At 39.8% G+C, this 23,765-nt stretch overlaps 1 protein-coding gene across 2 annotated transcripts in view; it reads right to left on the bottom strand.

Moving 5' to 3' along the window:
• Positions 1 to 23,765, bottom strand: part of ACVR1 (activin A receptor type 1) — a 140,673-nt gene that overhangs the window by 68,407 nt on the left and 48,501 nt on the right. The window contains exon 2 of one of the 2 annotated variants that reach the window (XM_010353352.2): positions 15,476 to 15,766. The gene's annotated coding sequence lies outside the window, so the exon portion shown is untranslated. The remainder of the gene's footprint in view (positions 1 to 15,475; positions 15,767 to 23,765) is intronic. The other variant, XM_030916830.1, reaches the window with a different exon arrangement.

Below are 23,765 nucleotides of genomic sequence, written 5' to 3'. Positions count from 1 at the left end.
ATGTAAAATGTATAGCCAATTTACATATTGCAGGTGCATCAAAAAACTTTCTATGGTATATGTCATCACAAACCATTGAAAATTGCTGAACTAAACTGTTTCTTATCTCAGTCTTATCTGAATTCCCAGTCCTTCATCAACGCATTAATGCATTCAAAAACTACTCAAAACCTACTATGTGCTACATATTAGAAGCCTAAAATGGCAAATACAAACAGGGTCCTTGCTATCGTGGCACTTACAAGATATGTCTATGGTGGTAATCAAATAACCATCAAAAGATTGCATAATTAAAAACTGAATTAAGAGTTGGGAAGAAACATAGTTAAAATAACCGTGTTAACAAAACAACTTGAGACTTTCTGGAGGGTGCAGAGGTTCCCTGGGGAGGTAACATCTGAAAAGGAATCAGAAATCAGAAGGATGAGTAGAGGTCCGAGGAAAAGGGTAAATGTTTTGGGGAATGTGGTGGGAGAGGGTAAACAAAGGATACAGATAGGGTAATACTTAAGGGAAAAAGCACTTCTATTGAGGTGCCTGTGGCCAGAGGAAGCATGGTGTGTCCTGAGGACTTAAGGCAAACCTCAGGACTGAAAAAAACGCAAGAATGGCCAGGACACAAAGGGTCTGGAAGAGTTACAAAAAGTTGGAGAACACCCAAGAAGGCTAGAGAGGAAGGCAAGGGTCAGAACAGAGGTAAGGCACTCTAGGCCCTCTACTTACCTAACTTCATTGCCCCCTTGGCTCTCACCATCATTCTGCAGTTCCTCAGTCCCCACTATCCATTATTATCACCCCCACCAGGCCACATTCTGCCTATCTGGACATTTTTACGTGATGCTCCCTATGATTGGGCCCTTCTTTCAGGGCCCAACCTACTGAATTCCTACTCACCCTGTAAGTCTCGATGGCTTCTCTAAAGGCTACCACCTTCTAGAAGCCTGTCTAAACCCTTAAATACTCTCTGCTCATTCGTATAGACCACTTTAAGTTTCACTCATACAAATCATCCTAATAATTATGTATTCACACCTGTGTGTGCTTTTGAACATCTGTCTCTGTCACTAGACTGTAAACTCTATGGGAGCAAAATCTATAGTCTATCTTGTTCATCACTGCCAGAGCCAAGTAGGTGCACATTTAATAAGTTTAATTAGAATTTTTCCTGAATTAATCAGCTCAATTTAAGTTTAAATTCTAAAGAATTAACAGCAGCCCCTCCCTACCACGCACACAGACACACACACAGAGACCTGCAAAGGAATGGCAAGATTAAGAGATTTATCATCTCTATAACTTTAATCTGTAGAATTTAGCTAAAGTAATAGTAAAAGTCAACAGTTAACAAGCTTCAAAATCAAGACTCCTTTTAATATTAAAAAAAAAAACAACTAAGAAACAATCACCACTGGCAATATTTTCCACGTCACAAAGCCAGCAAAAGCCCACGTCCCAAATACCTATTAACAGATTATCATTGTGTGAACAAAATTAAAACAATAATTTAGGCTCATAAATAGAAGACAGAAAAAGAATTATAAATTCAGACCTTCAAACAGTAGGGACTAATTCCGTCTCCAGTGTTTAAAGACAGCTCAAAATCTGCCAAAAATCTTTGGGAAAAAAGTCAACTTACTGGTTGCCATTTTGTTCAGGGTCTGCAGTGCTTCTCCTGATCAGTAAACTCAGCTATTAAAAACAGCACCCCCAAAAGGAAAGAAAAAAAGAATGTAGAAAGGGGAATGTTCTGGTATTTCCTGACTATATTTCAATTATAAGAAACATCAATATGCTAAAATCTCAACTTGAAGTCCCAAGGATCTATTTTTAATTTTAAAATATACCAAAAAGAAAATATCATTTTTAAAAGTAAAATTTCAACTCTCCTGCTCTCAAATATTTTTGGCTAAGGAGTTTTCATATGTAAGTTGGCAAGAAAGAGAGACTAATAGTGGAAAATGGGAGTGGCAATAACTCAATAGTTCTAGGATTGCCTTACTCCAGTATTTTTAAAACTTTTTTGGTCTCAGAATCTCTTTAAACTCTTGAAAATTACTGAGAAGCATGTGCATGTAGGCTACATCTCTTGATATTTACAGTGTTAAAAATTTAAACAGAATCTTAAAAATATTCTATTCATAATAAAATAACAATAACATACTACCTTTTTTTATTTTAAAAGAGCTATGATGTATTTTTTAAAAAACATGTTGTGAGAAAAGTGGAATTGTTTTCCTGCTTTTTTGAAAATCTCTGATTTAATAAAAGACAGCTGGATTCTCATATATGATCTACATTCATTCTGTTACATCATGTACTGGTTGCAGTATACATAGAAAATCCAGTATCACCCATATCATTGGAAGAAGGAGGACCTTGTGAAACCCCTGAGAAAGTCTCAGGCGCCTTTGGAGTTCTTGGACAACACTTTGAATAACTGACTTAGTCCTTAAATGTTCAGTCTTTGTACTCTATCAGATAACTAGATGGTACCAGATATTTTAGACTGAGAACTTACTAGATACGTGACAAAAATGACACTGTTCTACAGTTTTAGAAATTTCATTAACCTCTCTAACATCACAGACGTCAACAAGTCCAACAGTCAAGGAAGAAAGCATTAACTTTTTTTTAATGTTGGAATAATATTTTATGTATACAGCTAAATATTTTTGAAATGGGATATAGACTTGTGTGAAGGTACTCACAGCTGCTTATCTTGCTTGGGTTCAACCAAATCCTTGTGCAAGGCTATAATGCCAAAATCTCCAACCGAAAAATCACAGGCTACTGAGGACTGCAAAATATTATCTGAAGTGTTCAGAGTATGAATCCGTGCCTCTCACGTACACACATCTCCCTTCTGTTCTTGGATAAGACCCTCTACCCCAGTAACTGGTTTTCATATTTCAGACACAAGAAAAATTGCTATTCAGAAAATGGTTAGAGACCTCCTGACTTAACTAAGGTACCCTCTTTTAAATCGATACTGTTTCTTACAATGTCTCAGACCTACCTTCTTAGAAGACAGAACATTCCCATGATATTCTACTAAAAACAGACACATCACCAGGTCAGTACAAAACGACTTTCCAAATCCCACGGTACTTTTCAAATTCCACTTGAAGATCAGATTGTATGTAGTTAAGGAGCTAGCATTTAGCTCAATTTCTAATGTATGTGGGCTTGAAACCAAGTTTGGCACTTTTTTTGCTCATCACAATTTTACAGCTAGGTAAAGCCACAGATACCCCACAATGTACTACCCAAAAAATTACTGTGATATTGGTCACAGAATAACTGAGAATATAATACACTTCTATATACAACTTTCAGAATCCACATTAGGCAATCTAAGTGCTAATCTGTAATACAGCTATAAAGGATGTTTCTGAAAACTAGACTTACGAGTAGCATACACTTTGTTAACTATAATATTCAGGATGAGAGGAAAGTTATAAGATGAACCCTAAAATTCTTTCCCATTGGAAAATTTGACAAAATGTTCATTTATCTTGTCTGATGGTCTAAACTCATTCTTCAATACATATGTTAGTGACTACCTTCATTCAATAAGGACATTCTTGATACCCTTCTCAATTCAATTTCTAACCATCTGTGAATTAGAAAGAATCTTGGAAGACAGGTCATACAATCACCCACCCCTATTTTGAATGACTTTTACATTGTCCACGTGTAGACACTTTCTAACCTATGCTTGCTCACCATTGGTAAGGGCTCTCACTACGATTCTATGACAGTTTTTTTCTTTATGTATCTTTAGACATTCTGTACTATGCCTTCCATAAGGAAAATATAATAATTCTCTTTAATATAAAAGGCAGAGGCAATGTGGAAAAATAATTTGTGGAAACCTGCTTTTTCTTAGTCATCTAGGAAGGTAGAAGAAACTTGCCTAAGGACACAGGTCAAACCGCAAACCACCACATCAGAGCATTCAGGTCTTAACCAACCACTACTCTACACAACTTTCACTTAACTAGCCAGCCACAGTTTAGCAAACTTGTTCTGTCATCCTTAACAGTTTTTTGTTTGTTTGTTTTTTGGGTTTTGTTTTTGTTTTTGTTTCTTTGAGGCAGGGTCTTGCTCCATGGCCCAGGCTGGAGTGCAGTGGCGCAGCCTCAGCTTACTGCAGCCTCAACCTCATCGGCTCAAATGATCCTGCTGCCTCCGCCCCTCAAGTAGTGGGGACTACAGGCACATGCCACCATGTCTGACTAATTCTTTTTGTATTTTTTGGTAGAGGTGGGGTTTCACCATGTTTCTCAGTCTGGTCTCGAACTCCTGGGCTTAATCAATCCCCCTGCCTCGGCCTCCCAAAGCTCTGGGATTACAGGTGGGAGCCACCAAGCTCTACCATCCTTAACATTTTATTCAAGCCTCAATTCTTCTGAACTTCAACTGAAAATCTTGATTTTCCTCTTAAAGAACAACCTTTACTCATGGTTATTTAATACACCATTCAATCATGCCTTCTTTCCATTTCTCCAACCTTAAACAATTTCATATTACTCTGTGATCTCCAATTATCTCCTCCCTCCCTCTGCCCTCAGAAAAGATGTTGACATCATAGAAAAAAACAAGTCTCTTTGATAGTGCATCAGTGGTTTCTAGCTCCCATCTTCCATCCCTACTCTTCAGTTCTCTTGTAAACTCACCCTTCAAAATAAACGGAAATTAGTGTAAGACACATCTAGGGGCAAAGTTAGGCCCAGCAAGGCAAATTCTAGACATGAAACTTTGAAGGAAAATAGACTTACATCAGCCGTCACCAAGCAGGGCCAAAATCAGCCACTGCAACTGATTAGATAATACAAGAACAGTCACATCTCTTCTATGCTCAAAAGGCAATGAGCTAACCCAAAGGCAGCTTGTGCCAACTACCTGGGCCTTTGAGAGGAGTGAAATGAGACATGGGCTGTCAGTAATAGCTGCAAAGAAAGGTTAAACCGAAGTTATCATACCATATAAGTTAAGTCAGGGTCTTTTCTACGGTTCAAAATGACCTGTTAAATATTTTTAACACCACACTCTGTCTGAACTGGCAATGTGCAAATTGCCAAGGCTAGGTTTTATATAGACTTCACTGCTGCTGGAGGGTTTCTGGCGGGGTGTTACTTTCAGAATATTAGCATGTAATTTGATCTTTCATGATAGATGAATACAAATAGCTTCTTGGACAAGTCCTATAGAACTGAAAACCAGGCCCTGGATCGGTTTATCCTGTAGTTAGAGGAAATAATTATGGATTATTTCAGGAAAGAATGGGTTTTGACTGAGTTACACTATAAACATTCCAGCTGTAACAGATGGACCCTAGATATGGTTTGGGAAGGAAGGGAAGCAAACAATATGATCTGTAAAATGAAAAAAGATGAAAAAAAAGATAAGGCTTAATGTGAAAGAAAGTGAAAGGTTTAGCTTAGGCTACTATGTAAGAATCAAAGGTTCCCCAATGAATTTATTTTAACTGTACACAGAATGAAACAGACTTTGCTACACCCCTTCCAGATATACACAGAATACCTACGTTAAACTTCTAAGAATCCAGTGTTTTGATCACCTGCTGCGTGCCTTACTCGTACCTCAAAACTAGGTTTTATTTCCCCAGGTTTGACTATATGGAGACTGTCCCTCATTTTCCACTTCATTCCTTTGTTTCAAATAGCCATGGTCCACCTGCTTTGTTTCAACTGATAGGACTCCATCATCTCCCTGCTGTTTTGTTACATTCTCCAATGCAGCTCACAGCTCACTCCCTGTCCCTTGTTTGCAAACTGTGACTAGAACCTTTTTTTTTTTAACCTATTAGTAGGAAAAGCCCCATTATTCCTTCCCATAAAGCTCATCTAGACATGTAACTCTGAAGTTCATTTCAAATCCCACTTCTTCCCAAAGTCCTCAGGTAGACACTGTCTCAGTGTTCTGTCTCATTTCTAGCTGTGCCTGATCTGAAGCTTCCCCTCTAACCTAACAGTGTAGACCTTTCTATCCCTCCCATGACTTACAAGTGGTGTTAGAAGCACTGCCCATCTGACACAGCTGTCCCAATTCTCAGGCTAATGTGATTAATCTATAATAATTTTTGGGTGGTGGGTATAAGATGAAAGGAATGTCAAGGCCAGAGAGGTACATTTCTCTCTCTCTCTCCCTCTCTCTCTCTGTCTTTACTGAGAGACACTGGAGCACTTTTCTGTTGTAGTGAGAAACACCACACTTTATACACTGGCCTAACCAAAGCCTTCTGTCTCACTCCCACACTCCAAGCCCATTCCTGTTTCAAACCTTCTCACCCGCCCCCATGAACTATATTACCCCACCATACCTTCTTCATAGCACTTAACAACTAGGTGAAATTTGCCACTTACTTACTAGTTTATTTATTTTTATTGTGTTTCTCCCTCTTCCCCACACCAAAATGTAAGCAAATGAGAGTAAGAACTCTGCCTGGTTCATGGCTACATGCTCATGCTTGGCACCTACCAGGAGCATAATAAAAATTAAAACATACTCATTTTAACATTTTAGCCTTGGCTACACTTTGATGTGGAAAGAGGAAGGTGAAGTTTAAGTTTTATATATCCTAGCAAGGAAATGGGGGGGAGGGGTGGGTTTGTATGTCCCCAATTTAATATAGTAGCAAGCAGATATTTGAGATAAATTAAAAGATATCATTTGTAACTTGGATTCCAGTTTTCAAGGGTGTCATCCAAGAGAGGCAGCCAAACAAAAAGACGGCTGGCAGACCTCGGGTATACCAGACAACTCCCTGGTGGACAATATCCCAGTTGGAAGGGATTGCTTGGATCTCTAGTTGCAGACACCAGCTGATAGGCCCAGAGCCATCCCTAGTGACCTCTGAGACAGCGTCTGTCTCTTGAAAATACATCTCCTACAAGTCAGAAATTGACATATTATCTCCCCTGAAGGCTTCTAACATTTATTGACGCTATTTGGAAAGCCATGCTTCCATGCCTATTAATAACCTTCAGAAAGAACCCCAAGGAAGTGTCAGGAGAAAAATAGATCCAGCCGATGAAAGCCAAAGACTTGACCAGAGGTTACAGTCAGTAATACATTTAAAAAAAAAAAAAAAAAAAGGAAAGTTGTAACCTTTCTGAATTAGATGTTATCTTTTCAGGAGGCTTAAAACAAAATACTCAGCCAATGAATTACAGCAATGTGAGGCAAGAACCCTGGTCTTTACAAAACGGAACTCTTGAAAGACCCCGTATCTATTTAAATAGACCAGCAGCAGCAACTAACTTTATCTGCACATCAATTATTCCAAGGAATTTTGCCTACACGGCTGTTATCATTAAACCTTTTATAGTTATTTTTACAGTTATTTAAACTTTGTCAAGTTTCTCCAAGTGACGCATTAAATAGCAACCAGATCAACCTACTCTAAATAATGGAATCACTAATTAACACTAATCTTGGAAAAGAATTCTCTTAGTGGTCTTTCTCCTCTCCCTCCCCCAAATAGAATGCGATTAATGGAATTCTCTCACAGTTTAGCTTGAAATATGCTTTTGCCAGTCAAGCAGCTAAAGCAGAATCAGATAATTGTGGTATGACTCAACAAACACACAGCTGTTCATTTAAATATATCCATCAAAAGTATAAATATGATCATGAGAAAGAAAACGAGCCATGTACCAGGGTCAGCGCACAAGTTGAATGGGTTAGCATCCAAGTAACCACAACAGAAAACAAGAAGGAGACGGGGAGAGGAGGCAGGGAGAGGTTCTGGATGGATACCGGGTGGAGAGAGACTGGAGAACGGATGTAACCAAAAAACCACCCACCCAACCAGAAACACTCACTGAACTAAATAAGAAAACAATGCTAACAGTAAAAATAAATGCACTCTATGAAGTAGGGAGAAAGAATGAAATCTTAAAAATAAGTGATGCGCCCAAGAACATAAAGGTAGAAAGTCGACAGAGTAGAAAATGGTGAATTTGGTCTGTTATTAAAAATAAAATGCAGTCCGGCACAGTGGTTCATGTTTGTAATCCCAGCAGTTTGGGAGGTTGAGGCAGGAAGATTGCTTGAGCCCAAGAGCTCAAGACCAGCATGGGCAACATAGCGAGATCCCATTTCTACAAAAAAAAGAAAAGAAAATTGGCCAGGAATGGTGGTGGGGGCCTGTAGTCCCAGCTGCTCTGGAGGCTGGGACAACAGGATCACTTGAGCCCAGGAGTTCAAAGTTACAGTGAGCTATAATCATGCCACTGTACTCCAGACTAGGTGACAGAGTGAGACCCTATCTCCAAAAAATATGTAAAATTAAAACTAAAAACAAAACAAAGACCCCAAGGCAGTGGCAAATAGGAGAACAGTATTCTCACCTCGGTCATTGTCCACAACCTTCAAACACTCTGATTATGAAATCACTGTGGAAACATGGGTATGCTTCCAATAGTCCAAAAGTATGACTGAAAAACACCACTCTGTAGCAGGATATCCCTTAAGGAGGTTCTACATATACAAGACTGCCATTTAACATGAGGCAAGGAAATGGAGAAAGAGCAAACTGTAAGAACATGATGGGGGACAGGTGGCAGGGAGAGTTCCCTGCATCCAGTGTGCCAGGCCCCATTCCTTCTTTCTTTCTCAAGGATGGGTCAGAAAGGCCCAATAAGAACTTGAGAAGCAAAGGCACTGAGAAGCTCTTGAGGCTTCTCCTCCCTTAATATGTAATGCAAAATGCTAACAAGTGAAAGAAACATCTAATCCATGATAAACATTTCCAAGCTTTCCCTGAACCATCAAAAATCTCTCTTTCCAAAAAATAATCTCTCTGGCAGTGGCGGGCCTAAGCACATGTGTAGTCAAACTGCTCAGTTATCCTGCACTGAAAACGATCCACACCCTTCCCATTTATAGGCAATCTCTCTTACATCATCATAGCAACAATTTCAACTACCACTACCTCCTTAGCCCCAAGGTCCCCAGTATCCACCCTCTTCATCCTTTCACCGAACACTTTCTGGAACAGCAACTACACAGGCTTCCACCATGTCGCCCATCCAGTCTTCGGTCCACAGTGTTCTGTCCTAGTCAATCCACTGAAATACCCCTTGTGAAGGTTCTACCTCGTTTTAGTCTTTTACCTTATCCTTCAGGTTCACAAAGGAGCTTCCTCAAAATATGGATTCCCAAGCCTCACCCCTTAGAGATTTTGATCAGTGATGACGAGGCCTAGGAATCCCCCACCCCCCAACAAATCGGGTGATGCTGAGAATGACAAGGAGGTCTCACTCACTTATGAGGTAGGATGTGGGGTTGTGACCACCTTCTTCCCTTGGCTTCCTCCCTAGCTGGGATTTGTGGGCTGCACTCTCAGGTATCTTTACTTTTAATGCTTTGATCTTTCTCAGTTTCCTTGCATAGAAGCTTCCTCTTCTGTCACTCATGCCTTAAATCTTGGTTTAGGCCCACAGCTCAGCCTTTACTTTTCATTCAAGATGTTACTTGTTTTCTTAGACTCAGGAACCACTGTAGGCCACCAGGCTGGACTACCAGGTTGAGAATGAAATCACCCATTCTTTAGTCATTCCCCCCTCCCTATCTATTCCTTCCTTATTACCCTCCTCCCCATATGTTCTTTTCTTTTCACTGTTTATAAAATTAATATTTAAATTTTTTATTACACATAGTTCAAGTTACAAAGAAACAGAAAGCATAATATGCCTCCTTTTAAAATCTTCTAGTTTCAAAAATAAGCAACATTCTACCCCCCGTTTCAAAAATAAGCAGCCTTATTTCCTCCATTCCCATTTTCTTCCTGAGGTATTTTAATAAGAATCACAGATGTCATATCATTTCACCCACAAATTCTCTGACAGATAAGGATTTTTTTCTAAACATAACTAAAACTTCACATCTCACCCAACAAAGTTAAAATTATTCCTCCTTCAAATATCATCTAAGAGCTAATCAGTGTTTAAATCTGCTCAATTTTCAACAACTAAAACACCCTCTAACAATGACAACAACAACAACAACAAAAATTAAAAGGAGAATGGAAATAGCATTCTATTTCAACAAAAAGAAATTGTTTTCAGTTTTCATAACTAGCGGTATAGTGTTAGTATTGTGGCACTACTGAGAATACTGTGTGTATGATGTGGAAGAAAGCAAATGAGTATCTATGGACTATTCTGACTATCATCCCCTATTGTGTTTGAGGACTAGAATTCTGTGTCAAATAAAGGAGATAAAGATGTTACACAGAAAAGGTTAAGATAAAACCTTTTAAACTGAATTTGAATCACAAGTATCAGAATGAACTCACGAAGTATTTTATAAATATTTAATTCCTGGTTCTGTCCACTAAATGGGCATAGAAATAAGGACCCACTCAGTAGCAGTGAGCATCCCTGGTGTCCAGATTGTGGTGTTAATACAACATATGCCACTAAAAGAAAAATAAATTGAACCATGTGGATGCAATCACCAAAATCTAGCAAGTAAGAAGCTGGAGGTCAAATGGCCAGGTTCTTCAACAGAGAAACTGTAAGGGAAAGAAAGGGCTGGAGGTGGAAACCCCAGGTTTAAGAGACTTACAAAACATAAAGAGATAATACGAGACCAACCTATAGGTCTGAACACCTGGTTGATGGACCCACATAAAAAGGCAAGGACGCAATTACTACAGTGTATATACTACATAATATACTGTTTCTTGGCCTGCATGGTGATCACAAAAAATATTCACCTTGTAATTAACTAAACTATGTACGCTTCTTGTATAAATTTGTGTTTTATTTTACATTAAAAAAGGTAAAAAGGAAAGGACAAAAGCTGAATACATGTTGTTAGAAATATAAACACACATACACATACACTAAGCAAGTTACAAGCACTGTGCATCATATATATGCCAACAATTAGCCCAGGTTTGTATATTACAAATAAGTCTATGTGATAAACTTCTGAAACATCAACTCTTCCTTATCTTCAAACTGAAGAAATTGTTTTTACAAGTTCCAAGTTTATTCCTAATAGAAAAGCGAAATAAGTATGTTTCCTGGTCATAATCAGAAATCATGTATTGAAATAAAATTAACATATCATATAAAGTGGTCCTTCCTCCCACGTACTTCAATAAGTGTCACGGGTCAAAGGATATAGAAAGTCTAGAGTTCAGATCAGTGTTTCTCAAAGGAACTGTGCAACACTACGGTCAAATAAGAAAAATTAACATCATAAAGAGTGAACCTTCACTAATGAAGTCTATACATTTAACAAAATCCCAAAAATAATAGGTTTTCTTCATGGGGGAAGAGGGTGGTAACTGGGTATGATTCTTTTAATGTTCATATTTTTAAAACACACACGCAAGTATTAAAATTCTGTGAAATAGGACTTAAAATGGGGAGACTTACCCCTATGAAAAAGAAAAAGAAAATAAAAATAAGCCTCAGAAAGTTAAAACAATGCGATTCTGCTGCAGGAATGGGCAGATAGATTAATGAATCTAAACGGTTATCCCAGAAATAGACCAAAATCTACATGGAAATTTATACTATAAAAGAAACCAAAGGAGAAAAGTTGGGATCGTTCAGTAAAATTGGAATTTTAAGCCAAATCTCTAGGTAATATGGCAGAGACTGCTAATTTTCCACTAAAATCCCTTCTTTCCTTCTTCTTGGGTACAAGGCGGCCAACACAGACTTCACTTTTCAGTCTCCACTGCAGCTAGATGTACCCACATAACAAGTTCTCATCACTATAGTTCTCCTCTGTAGTGATGTCTGCAGTTTCTTCTGATCACTAGCCCTGGACTTTCTCCTTTGCCCTTCCCATAGAGGGGACCCAGATACAGCAGCAACTCAGATAGGACCATGCAGATAACCACAGCAACAATTACTAGAGCCAAAGGACAGAAGGAACTCAAGCCTCCAAATGATCAGTGGATATGGGCGGTTCTGCTGATCTGTTTTGCTTACATGGGGACTGTTAAGAGAAGAAAAAATAAACTTCTGTGTTCTTTGAACCATAGCATATTTCAGTCCCTTGGTTACAGCAATTCAACCTAACCCGAATTAATAGAGCATCTAGAGAAAAATTCATTTGAATTCATACCTAACATTTCAGATGGATCAAAGACTTAAATCTAAAAAATCCCACATGACATTAGAATGAACCAGGAGATGGTAGGTCTTTAAATCTAAAAATGAAAGGAGGTCTTTTAACTACAACACTATGATATTGACCATTTCCTCCGATGTAAGTAAGAATGTAACTTCCGCTGTGGAGCAAGAATTGGGGTCTGCTTTTTTACTACTGTATAGCCTGTTGCCTACAACAAATTCTCATACACAAGAGGCATTCAATAAATAATTGTTGATTGAATAAATTGGCAATTTTAACTATATAAAATTTGTAATAACCTGCACAACAAAATAATAATTATTTCTATATAAATGGCCAACTGAGAAAAATATAAATAGCACATATCACAAGGATAAAAAGGGGGGACTGATAATTTTGATGTCATATTTTGATAATAAAAATCATAACCCAACAGCAAAATAGACAATGAACACAAACATAGAAAGAAGATAACTAGAAATAAAACTGGCTTTTAAACTCATGAAAAGATGCTCAATCTCAATCAAACTAAGAAAAATGCAAATTAAAGCACATTAAACTGCCATTTTTTACCTATTGTACTGTTAACCACATTAGGAAACTATGAAGAATTTTAACCCTGTTTCATAATTATCACAGGGGTAGCAATTAATTACAGCCATCATCTACTTCTCCCTCAAATAAATATATACAGAAAATCAAGTTTGTCTCCTACTACCATCTCTGTTATTCATTACTTCCTCTTAAAACTAATTCAACCTCACACCACCTTAAATGGGCATAAAAGTGTCTCAAAATGCTCAAAGGATGGTAGCCAGAACTAACAACTATGCTAATATATTAACAGCCTTCCAAAAAATAAAAATTTCCCAAAACTGACACCTTGGCAACAACCCCAAGCAGTGCATCGTCTGCCTTCGAAAATAAAAACACACATCCTTAGTGACCAAAAGTCCAATGTCAACAGTCATGGCCTTGGTTTTGTCCATAATGTGAAAGGCCTCTTGCCTACCCCCTTTAAATTATGGACTAACCTCTCACTTGAGGACTGGTGATTATTACGTTACAGCCATATAATGGACACTAGGCAGGGATTACTCACCCTGAGATTAAATTCTGCTTAAAAGGAAAAATATCCACAATATACCAAGTCAAGCCAAAAAGCAAGTTGTAAAATAGAATGTATGCTCATGTTCCACCAATTTTTAACATAATTAATATGCATATTTGTTTGTGTATAAAAATATCTGTAAATGAAAAGGTTTATAAACGGGAAAGTTTATATTCCAAGATTTTAGCCAAAGGTGAAAGAGAGAAGGGAAGAACTTTTATCTTTATATATGGCTATACTTTATACTGTTTTGTATTATCTGAAATGAAATAATCAAAATTAACTTTTACATAAAATATAAAGCTATGGGGGGCTAAGGCAGGAGGATCACTTGAGGCCAGGAGTTCAACACCAGCCTGGGCAACAGAGTGAGATCCCGTCTTTAAAAAAAAACAAACAACAACAAAAAATAGCCAGGTGTGGTTATGTACATCTATAGTCCTAGCTACTTGGGAGGCTGAGGCAGGAGGATCCCTTGGGCCCAGGAGTTTGAGGCTGCAGCGTGCCATGATTGCATCACTGCTCTCCAGTCTAGGCAACAGAGTAAGACCATGCCTCAAAATAGTAATAATAATAATAATAATGACTGTTTTATAATAATACATTGGACTTTCCTTTAAAAAGAATGCACCTAACAGCCATATCAGAGACTTTCCTCAAAAGTATTAAATCTGAGAAGGCTGCATAGACCAACCCTGGCAGAATTTAATCCTCAATTCCCTGCTTCTGTCTCCACATACATGGTTCAAACCATATCTGAGCAACTCAAATGTTAAATTAAGAAAGACACACACATCAACATTTTGCACTTCAGGCTTCCCCTTACAGAAACATCTTACTGACTCTATTCCAAGTAGGTATACATATTACCCCCATAACTTATCACACCCTTAATATCGTTTCATCCTGGATAGCGAGACTTTTGGGGTTTTTTTGTTTGTTTTTGATACAAGGTCTTATTCTATTGCCCAGTCTGGGCTCCAGTGGTGCGATCACAGCTCACTGAAGCCTCAACCTCCCAGCTTCAAGTAATCCATGTGCCTCAGCCTCTCAAGTAGCTGGGAATATGTGCACCTGCCAAGACGCCTGGCTAATTTTTTTTTTTTTTTTCCTTTTTTGTAGAGACAGGGTCTCACTATGTTTTCCAGGCTGGTCTCAAACTCCTGGACACAACTGGTCCTCCTCCTTTGGCCTCCCAAAGTACTGGGATTAGAGGCGTGAGCCACCATGCCTGGCTCAAGGCTTCTTTATGCTTTCAAAGCACCCCACGGGAAATGTATTATTAAAATGTAGTTCTAGAAAAGGTAAATGTATGGACACAGTAAAAAGCCCGTGATTGCCAAGGGCTAGTGGGGATGGGAAATGAATAGGCAGAGCACAGAGATCTTTAGGGCACTGAAACTACTCTGTATAATACTATAACGGTAGATGCATGTCATTACTCATTTGTCCAAACCCACAGAATGTACAACACCAAGATTGAGCCTAATGTAAATTATTGCCTTTGGGTGATAATGATGTGTCAATGTAGGTTCATTGATTGTAGTAAATGTACAACTCTGGTGTGGGATACTGACAGTAGGGGAGGCGTTGGGGAGATAGATGAGAACTCTATTTTCTGCTCAATTTTGCTGTGAACCTAAAACTGCTCTAAAAGAAATAAGGTCTATTTTAAAGTAAAAAATTAGGGCCGGGCATGGTGGCTCACACCTGTAATCCCAGCATGTCGGGAGGTCAAGGCAGGCGGATCACAAGGTCAGAAGTTCGAGACCAGCCTGGCCAATATGGTAAAACCCCATCTCTACTAATAATACAAAAAAAATTAGCTGAGTGTGGTGGCGCGTGCCTGTAGTCCCAGTTACTCAAGAGGTTGAGGCAGGAGAATTGCGTGAACCCGGGAGGTAGAGGTTGCAGTGAACCAAGATCATGCCACTGCACTCCAGCCTGGGTGACAGAACAAGACTCCGTCTCAAAAGAAAAAACAAAAGAAAAGAAAAACTTAATGTAGTGGCCCTGTAAGGTGAAAAGGATGGCAGGGGCATTTTATAGGTAGGGAAACATTGGCAGTATTTATCTGAAAAACTTGGCCAAATTTAAAGAATAGCTGTGCAGATCCACCCAACAAAGCCTACTATGAAAGCAACATCAGAACTAAGAACTATTAGGCTGGTCCTAACTTTCTTATGTTGGATTCATATAAAAAAACAAAATAATCATTTGTGGCAAAGAATTTACCCTGTAGACTTGATCTCTGCCAAAGAGTATTAAAAGAAGTGATTTGTTGAAGTGGCTGCACTGCTGGTTCTGGCAACGGTGCTCTGAGAGCTCCTGGGTAAAGCTGACTCAGCTACCTTAACGCAGGCTCCTGGTCACATCTGCCCAAAGTCCTTCAAGCTGCGTGCCCTCGTTCAGGGTTTCTCTCACTCTGGTCACTGCGGTACTCGGGGAGTAGAAGAGGCGTTCCTGGGATTATGAGTTCTCCAGCAGCTTTCACTTTGGCAGTGTGAGGCTTAACAATGCTCCAGGCTGCAGAGGGAAAGAAGAAAGAAAACCAGCTAAGCAGAAGAAAATCCTGTAGTTGTGAATGTGGTGGCTAAAGGAAGTGCACATTTGGCACATCTTTCAGTTTGTACCACAAAACGAAGCCAATCTACAAGTGCAGCAAGTACAGAAAAGTTTGAAAACACTGATAGGAAGAGTGTGAAGGTCATGGATCTATACTGGTCTTCAAATGTTTTTCTAAACAACACAAAAACCAGTAAGATCTGCAGTCGGCACATTTCAAAATCAAGTTCCTTTAAAGCCTATACACTATGTACTCTAGCCCTTTCCTCTCCTTCCCTTGCCACACACAAAATCAAACAAAAATTTTGACTCTGCATGTACTAACTATTACTGTGCATTTAAGGCAGGCGGATCATGAGGTCAGGAGTTCAAGATCAGTCTGGTCAATATAGTGAAACCCTGTCTCTACTAAAAATACAAAATTAGCCGGGTGTGGTGGCACATGCCTGTAATCCCAGCTGGTGGGGAGGCTGAGGCAGGGGAATCACTTGAATCTAGGAGGCGTAGGTTGCGGTAAGCTGAGATCGTGCCATTGCACTCCGGCCTGGGCAACAAGAGCAAAACTCTGCCTCAAAAATAGGAAAAAAATAGTTTGAGCAGTACAAACTATAGAATGAAAAGTCTTCCTCCTGTTCCAACATCCCTGGCCTCTCCTAGAGGTATCCAGTGTAGCAGAGTAACCAATTTCTTGTATATCTACTCAAATATATCTGATTTTGGTCTATTTTCAAGCAACAATCTCTGGCATAGACAGATCTGGTTCAAAGGCTCATAAAACAATGGTGGGGAAGGAGCACAAAGCGGAAGGGAAGAGGAGCGGAGCTCTAGATAACTAATAAAAAACAAAAACCCACCCAGGCCCCCTTTTCCTTTAGGAAGACTTGAAAAACATCAACATTTGCCAAAGGAAGAGGAAATTTTTATTAGAACCAAAGGAAGAGGAAATTTTTATTAGAACCAAACTTTCCCATTCAAATTGTTAAGTAATACAAAACACTGAAAAACTTACTGCTTTCAGAAAACAGCACCTTTTTTTTAACCTCAAGGAACATTTTGCCAAGAAAACCTTCACGTAAATAAATCTAAGCAGAAAACAAGCCCCAAATGCAGCATTCTGCAATAATTATGGGGAAAAATCTTCCCATCCACCTTGGAATTCAGGGGAACTGTTTTACAGATACTATCAAACTGTTCCTCACTTCAAATTAAATTGAGGCTCACAATCTATTTGAAAATAAAATCTAGACATATAATAGGCGCAGTAAGAATAAGACATGTAAAACTATCTTCCATAGAGAGGTCAACCAGAAATTCGTCTTTTTCAGCAATCACTTAGCAAAGTTAAAGAGCAAAAATGCATCTCTAACGTGGGCATCCTTAAAAACAAACTCATCAGCTGAGCTGCACCCACAAACCTTTGAGTTTCAGAACAAACTGGTATTTTCCAAGACGCTGGGGCCAGGGAAATTTGGCAGAGTCACACTAAAGCTGCTTTCCCCTCTGCCAAAGACTAACTGCATTTTAAGAGGAGGCCAGTGTTCAGCTGTCCTGCCTAGGGTCAACCATGTCTTTTAAGTAAGAGTTACTGTATTGGTGGGAAGAAGTTTAGATAAACCAGAAAATAAACACCGGTACGTATTTTTCTGATTCTCTTTTTAAAAATCAGAGACTCTTTTTTTTTTTTTTCCTTATTATAAAGGTGCTTCTAATTTGACATCCAACATCCCAGCCCCATCATCTTCACTGCATGGAATTCCTTCTCATCCTTCAAGACAGTGTTTGGGTTCCCCTGCCTCTGTCCAGTCTTCTCTAAAGATTCTTGTATTTCCCAGATCTTTCTAATTCCCCTGGTATTTATATTCTATATGACGAACAACCTGGCATTAATTCCCTGCCATGCACTGGGTTTCTCGAAACCAATTTAAAACTAGATAAAGATCACATATTATTCTTCAGTGTTTAGCCCTCGTTCACAATACTTAGCATATACTTGGTGCTCAAGAGTTTAACTAAATCTCCAAGTTAAATATCATTTAACATTTGTTTTAAAATTCATTGGGCTCTCAAACAAACCATGGACTGAAATCAAAACTGTGGTGCACTATAAGAAAGACCAGGTTGGTAAAATGGCAAATAACGTGTTGAACTGGATACTTAACTCTTCAAATGTTCTACTTGGCACCCATCTCCCAACAAATACCATTCATATCAATAGGCAAGCTCGGCACACCTGAAAGGTAGCTAAAAACTGTTGTGTTCAAAACCCCAAGAGGGACTGAAAATAAACCAACTCCCCAAAAAGATATACTCACTAATTAAAATCAGTGCTATTGTTCAGGTGCAGTGGCTCATGCCTGTAATCCCAGCAGTTTGGGAAGCCGAGGCGGGTAGACCACCTGAGGTCAGGAGTTCAAGACCAGCCTGGCCGACATGGTGAAACCCTGTCTCTACCAAAAATACAAAATTAGCCGGGCATGGTGGCAGGCACCTGTAATCCCAGTTACTCGGGAGTCTGAGACACGAGAATCGCTTGAACCTGGAAGGTAGGGGTTGCACTGAGCCAAGATCAGCGCCACTGCACTCCAGCCTGGGGAACAGAGGGAGAATCTGTCTCAAAAAAACAAACAAACAAAAATCAGTACCATGAAATAAATATCTATATAATAAACTCTAGCAAATTTTCAAAAACCATTCATTGAGCTGAGTTTTTTCCAAAAATTTGCCAACTTATTTGGCAATGGAGTTTCAATTCTTGGCAGCTAATCAAGCTGTGTAAAAGTCTGACCCTAAAGGGTCAAAGGCACATTCCTGAGCAGGGGGTTGGAGGATGACAATGAAGAAGGAGAAGGAAAATCCAATCCAATTTTCTAACTCTAATTTTGGGCATTTAACATTACAGTACAGTTTTCTTTAATCCAGTTTAAAAGAACATGCATAGTTTCTTAAAAGTTGTTGCAATATGATGGGACCTGAGTAACAGGCAAGCATAAAAAGCGCTTAAAATCAAACAAGCTCTTGGCAGTCCACAAAGCAGCTAAGCAACAGGGAAAAAAAAAAATCAAGACAAGTTTTCTCAGCTCTTTAGTTACAACCATATCCTTGGCTTTTAGAAACTGTGGCTTCTAAACATTGCAAATCCTTACCCTTTCAAGAACCATTCTATACTCTCCCTGTCTGTTCACCCAGTCCATAAACCAAATAAACCATGGTGTATCTTGCTGTGGAATTGCCATTAACCAGAACTACTTCAGAAAGCAGGATATGGTAGCAAGAATATAGACTTAGGAAGCAGCCAAACTCAGTTTTCCAACCTATTAAATGTGACCTCTGCAAATCATTTAACCTCTGAGTTTCAGTTTCCTTTTCCATGAAATGGGGTAAATACTTCCCATCTAGTTACTAATTATAGTAGCTATCATTTAGTGAGTTCTTAGTTCTATAACTGTGCTAACCACATTACTTGCACTGTCTGACTTAATCCTAACAATGAAATTGAGAGGTTATATTGTTCCCAAACTATGCATAAGAAAATGTGAATGACCATGAGAAATGCGAATTTCCAGGAATTTCTCCAGAATATATTGTTCTTAAAATACTTTCATTCTTTACTCATGATTATAGATATCCAAAAACATTGCTAAATGGGAACTATCATACTTAGTAGTCTTTACAAAGAATTGTAGCCTATAGCAAATACTAAGATCCTGGAAAATGCCAGTGAACATTATTGGATGTTATGCCAGTAGCGAGCAAAATTCAGCCCACAGTCTGGATTTGTAAATAAAAGTTTTATTGGAACAGGCACACTTGTTCATTTTAAGTATAGTCTATGGCTGCTTTCACACTGAAATGGTAGAACTGATAGTTGTAACAGAGTCCGTATGGCTTGCAAAACCTAAAATATTTACTATCTGGCCCTTTAGAAAGAGACTTTGTTGACCACTGCAATAACCTACATTCAGATCTACAAGCAAATTAACAGTACGACACAGACTCATATGTTGAAGTTGCCAATTTAAAGACTCAGTTTACTTCTAAAATTTATTTCTTGTAATACCAAGCGTAGGATATGTATACAGTATGCTATGCATATAAACTTATTTTATTTGCAAACATGACAGATCGATGGTAGTAGCAGATTGGGTCACAAAGACACATTTTTAACATGGCAACAGCGAGAAGAAATCATGACCCATTCTCTCCCACGTGCTCCTATCCTGCGCTGGCTCCAAAAAAGGTGGATCTTATCCTTCAACTCCGCAAGTCAGCTTTTCCTGTTCTTGCTTTCAGCTTGACATCAGTGAATTCTTTCTACTGTCATTGTGTTGACTCATACAATTCTCACAGGAGAATTATAACACTTTTTCCCATTTACCTCATAAGTGATGTTTCCAGGGATTTGGAAAAACATATATATTTCCCAAGAAATCCTGAGAAGGAATTCTGCGACAGAAACACTGTTCTCTCCTGGTGTACATCTCCTGGTGTACATCCTACAGAGTAGGAATCATATGTTAGACTTCTAGAGAATGAAGAAAAAAAAGCTGGGGAGGGAGGGCAGAGCATGAGGAAAAACAAAATCTCCAAGATGTTTTAAGGAAAAGATTCAGGTCTGCCTTACAGCCTAGAAAGAAGACCAGGCCAAAGTGGAAATACAGTGAAGATGGGTTTTCCTAATGCTTTGGCTGAAATATTAGACCACCTTTCTCCTCCAGAATTTAACGTACAATTTGGCTAAGACAAAAGGGGCCCACTGTGGATTACTTCACTACAGAGTATAATTAAGTACCAGACTACACTTCTAAAGATAATCTGCCTACACTCTGTAACCCCGAAACCCTCAAGTGAAGTGGTTTGGTGATCCATCAAAATCCCTTTCATTTGTCCAGCCAAAGATTCATTTACTCCTGCCAGAAATATAGAGTAAAGGAATCAAGGAGAAAACTTGAGGCAACAAAGGCAGTGAGTGGGCTATAGTAGCATAAAGAAGAGTTCCATGCTTGAACCATAGGGTTCCGAATTGGATCCCGGCCCTGGCCCATGTAATCTTTTCCGACAAAACAGGCGTCATGACTTCCTTGCAGAGTCGCCATGTATGAAGTATATGGCACTCAGTGTATGCTAACAAATGGTAGCTAATGTTGTGAACTCAATATTTAAGGAGCAGCTATAAGAAGAGAAGTGATGATTACCAGGGTTGAATTATTAGGTTGAATTCTATGCAATTGCTGAGATTTGACCATTTTGACTTATCAAAATAGCAATTTAGGGCCAGGCACGGTGACTTATGCCTATAATCCCAGTACGCTGGAAGGCCAAATTAGGAGGACTGCTTAAGCCCAGGAGCTGGAGACTAGCCTGGGCAACATGGTGAGACCCCATCTCTACAAAAAATTTAAAAATTAGCCAGGCATGGTAGTGCACACCTGTAGTCCCAGCTACGCAGGAGGGTGAGATGGGAGGACTGCTTCAGCCCAGGAGGTCGAGGCTACAGTGAGCCATGTTCACGCCACTGCACTCCAGCCTGGGCAACAGAGCAAGACCTGTCAAAAATAGTAATAGCAATAAGAAGCAACTTTGAAATAAATATTACAAAGGGCTCCACAGGAAGCCTGAAAAGAGAGACCATGAAAGACTAACAGCCCAATACTCATTCTTCCACTGGTGATGACTTAGAAAAAATCCAGACACCAAACAGGAAGGCTACAGACTAAAATAGAATACCCCCTTAAGTCAGCTTCTCACCAGATATGAGGTGTGACTTCAGAGAAGATCAGATTCCACAAAAGACAGACACACATACACTCCTCACTCATAAGTAACCCATATCACTCACTCCTTTCTCTCTTTTTTTTTTTTTTTTTTTTGAGATGGAGTCTTACTCTCTCACCCAGGCTGGAGTGCAGTGGCACAATCTCCACTCACTGCAACCTCTACCTCCCAGGTTCGTGACTCTCCTGCCTCAGCCTCCTGAGTATCTGGGATTACCGGCATATGCCACCACGCCTGGCTAATTTTTGGTGGAGATGGAGTGTTGCCATGTTGGCCAGGCTGGTCTCGAACTCCTGACCTCAAGTGATCCGCCCATCTCAGTCTCTCAAAGTGCTGAGATTATAGAAGTGAGAAATTACCACACCCAGCCACTCCTTTCTCTCTCTCTTCTTTATTCCTGCTCTCTCCCTTTTCTATCCTGATTTCTTTCCCTATGCAAGGCCCACTGAAATCTTTGATTAACCAGTTTAGGAAGGAAATAAACACAGCCTTTCTGGTTAACTGATATTACCAATTACACAGAAGGCCTTTCTATAAGCCTTTTAGAGCAGCTAGCAGCTCAATATAGACATTCAATGGATCCATCACACTTTCTCCCTATTTTTCTAATTCTCCTTCATTTTTTTCAAGTCCCATCAGCCTTCACCCAGTTAACAGGTCTGTCGTGGTTCTATGGAGTCATATCAATTCTTGAGTGAGAAATGAGTTTCATGACAATCCCCAGGCCAGCGGTCCCCAACCCCCAGGCTGTGGACGGGTACTGGTCCACGGGCTCTTAGGAACCTGGCTGCACAGCAAAAGGTAAGTTGCTGGCAAGCGAGCATTAGGCCTGAGCTCTGCCTCCTGTTAGATCAGATCAGCCGCGGCATTAGATTCTCATTGGAGCGAGCCCTATTGTGAACTGTGCATGTGGGGGATCCAGGTTGCACTCTCTTAGGAGAATCTAACTAATGCCTAGTGATCTGATGTAAACAGTTTCATCCTGAAACCATCCCTCTTCCTCCCCACTACTCCATCCGTAGAAAAAATGTCTTCCATGAAACCAGTCTGCTGTCCTGGGCTAACCCCAAGTAGCTTTATTACAGCCATATATACATCTCCAAATGGTTCTCAGAGAAGAATCAGAGCACCTTGAGTGAAGAGGGATTGAGAACAAGTGGAAGGGAAGAAAGGAGGAACTAGTCACTTCTTCCATTCCCCCAACACACGACTCCCTAAACAGAATCAGACTTCTCTGGTAATCAGATCGCCTTTCTGTCTGTTTGGCTCAGCTTTCATGCGTGTACACCCCATTGCAGCAGCACTCCAGCTCTCCTCATTACCATGAGACATCCGTGTTGTAACTGTTGTCTGGCAGGAATGTGGTAATCCTTGGTGATTACACTCACACATAAGACTATACAGGCTTTCATCAGCTCATGATCTCAGGCACTTTTATAAGAGTTCGCAAGACTGCCACCCACCAGGCCAGGACCAGATTTTCTGGTTTTCTAATGGAGTGTCTGGCATTTTGTTTCACCTAGGCTGTACTATTTACCTTCACTAGACAGATATTTAGCAAAATTTCAACGAGGAGCCTCTTGAAAGTAGGAACTCTGTGTATTCAATGTGCTGCTATATCTCCAATGCCTGGTCTAGCATCATGCCAGACTATTTAAATATTTGTGGCGTGAATGAAGTTTAAAATTGCAGAAAAAACAGGCTGGGCACAGTGGCTCATGCCTGTAATCCCCACACTTTGGGAGGCCAAGGCAGGAGGATTGCTTAAGCCCAAGAGTTCGAGACAAGCCTGGACAATACTGTGAGACTTCATCTCCAAAAATTTAGCCAAGCATGGATGGCACATACCTGTAGTCCCAGCTATTTGTGAAGGTGATGGGGGGAAGGATTGCTTGAGCCTGGGAGGTAGAGGCTATAGTGGGCTATGGTCACACCACTGTATTCCAGCCTGGGTGACAGAGTAGGACTCTGTCAAAAAAAGAAAAAAAAAGAACAAAAAGGAAAGGAAAGGAAAAGAGAGGGAAGGGGAGGGGAGGGGACGGGAGGGGAGGGGAGGGGAGGGGAGGGGTGGGGAGGGGAGGGGAAGGGAAGGGAAGGGAGGGGAAGGGAAGGGAGGGGAAGGGAAGGGAAGGGAAGGGAAAGGAGGGGAGGGGAGGAAGGAAAAGAAAAGGAAGAAAGAAGGAAAGAA

The sequence above is a fragment of the Rhinopithecus roxellana genome, chromosome 14 (genome assembly GCF_007565055.1).
Source record: "Rhinopithecus roxellana isolate Shanxi Qingling chromosome 14, ASM756505v1, whole genome shotgun sequence".
NCBI lineage: Eukaryota > Metazoa > Chordata > Mammalia > Primates > Cercopithecidae > Rhinopithecus > Rhinopithecus roxellana.
This window is presented reverse-complemented; position numbering and strand designations above follow the sequence as displayed.